Source organism: Acanthisitta chloris, unplaced genomic scaffold, assembly GCF_000695815.1.
Source record: "Acanthisitta chloris isolate BGI_N310 unplaced genomic scaffold, ASM69581v1 scaffold7169, whole genome shotgun sequence".
Lineage (NCBI taxonomy): Eukaryota > Metazoa > Chordata > Aves > Passeriformes > Acanthisittidae > Acanthisitta > Acanthisitta chloris.
In genome coordinates this window covers 73,212-74,808 of record NW_008690797.1, presented here as the reverse complement: position 1 = coordinate 74,808, position 1,597 = coordinate 73,212, and positions in this window count along the sequence as shown.

The following is a 1,597-nucleotide window of genomic DNA, read 5'->3' as shown; positions in this document are numbered from 1 at the left end:
GCTGCTGCTTTTGGTCTCCTCCTCACCGTGAGAGCCTGAGAGCAGCAGCAGAGAGGGAAGTGGCTTTGGTGAGAACATCTGGAGGAGGATGGGGTTTCTGGGTATGAGAAGGCAAACTGTGTGACTCAGTTCTTGCAGTCCCAACTCGACTTTGAGATTTCACTGCCCGAGCTTGCCCTGTCCCACTCACAGTCACCCACTCCAACTGCCAGGCAAAGCTCAGGTGTCCATCACCCACTGGGATCGGAAACACTCCTGGGAACAGTCAGCCTTAAACTTCAGAACCAGATAGGAGGTGGCCCAACATAAAAAAGGATCTGGAACACCAGGGGGGAAAAAAAGCCATCATCTGAGATTTTCTTTCTCTTCCTTTACTGTCCTGTGTTCTGTTAGCTCCCAGGCAGGACATGGCAAGTGGGAGATTTTCTGTCCAGGGTTGTCCCAATAAACTCTGTGTGGATTCCATTTAATTACCCTGCTTGGGAAGGAAGAAGTTGGGCAGAAGCTGTGTGTGATTGAGGAAATTGAGGTTTATAGAGTCTTTTCTCACACCTGGGTCAGTGTGCTCTGCTTTAATGAGCCTGTGGCTTTTTCAGGCTAATTGCTTAATGCTCTTTCGAGACCCTGTGAGATTGACTTTACAATGCAAGTTACAGTCAAAACAGATCTCAGAGGTGAGGGAACAGCCCCTGCCCAAGGCTGACGTGGTTGAATCTATTCTCTCTGGTAGTTTTGTACAGCCAGGACACACAGAGAGCGCAGTGGTGTTTTTCACTGACAATTCCTTGGGTTTGAGGTGGAACTGATCCTGCTCAGGGAAGTGTAATGGCCTCAGATACTGAGTTTTCTGCCTGGATCACAAGAAAGCATGTAACAGCAGTGTGGATAAGGAAGAGATGGGAACTGAGTGCTTGTTTGGATAAGGAAGAGATGGGAACTGAGTGACCAGTTAACACTGGTGCTTGTCCTGTAGCAGTGTGACAGGTGACAGACAGTGTGAGCACATGAGAATCACTGAGTCAATCAGGTTGGAAAAGACCTCTAAGATCATCAAGTCCAACCCATGACCTAACACCACCGTGACCACTAGACCATGGCACTGAGTGCCACCTCCAGTCTGTCCTTAAACACCTCCAGGGATGGTGACTCCACCACCTCCCTGGGCAGCACATTTCCATGTCTGATCACCCTCTCGGGGAAGAAATTGTTAATATGTAACCTAAACCTCCACTGGTAGTCTGATCACCCTCTCTGGGAAGAAATTGTTAATGTGTAACCTAAACCTCCACTGGTGCAGCTTGGGACTCTTGGTTAGGAACTGCAGTGACAGGACAAGGAGCAATGGGGAGAAATTGAAAGAGGGAAATTGAGATGAGATCTCAGGCAGAAGTTTTTGCTGTGAGGGTGGTGAGACACTGTCCCAGGTTGCCCAGGGAGGCTGTGGCTGCCCCAACCCTGGCAGTGTTCACAGCCAGGTTGGCTAAAGCCTTGAGCAACCTGCTCTGGTGGGAGGTGTCCCTGCCCAGGGCAGGGGTTGGGGCTGGAGGATCTCTGAGCTCCATTCCAACCCCTTAACATCCTATGAAACTGTCCTCTC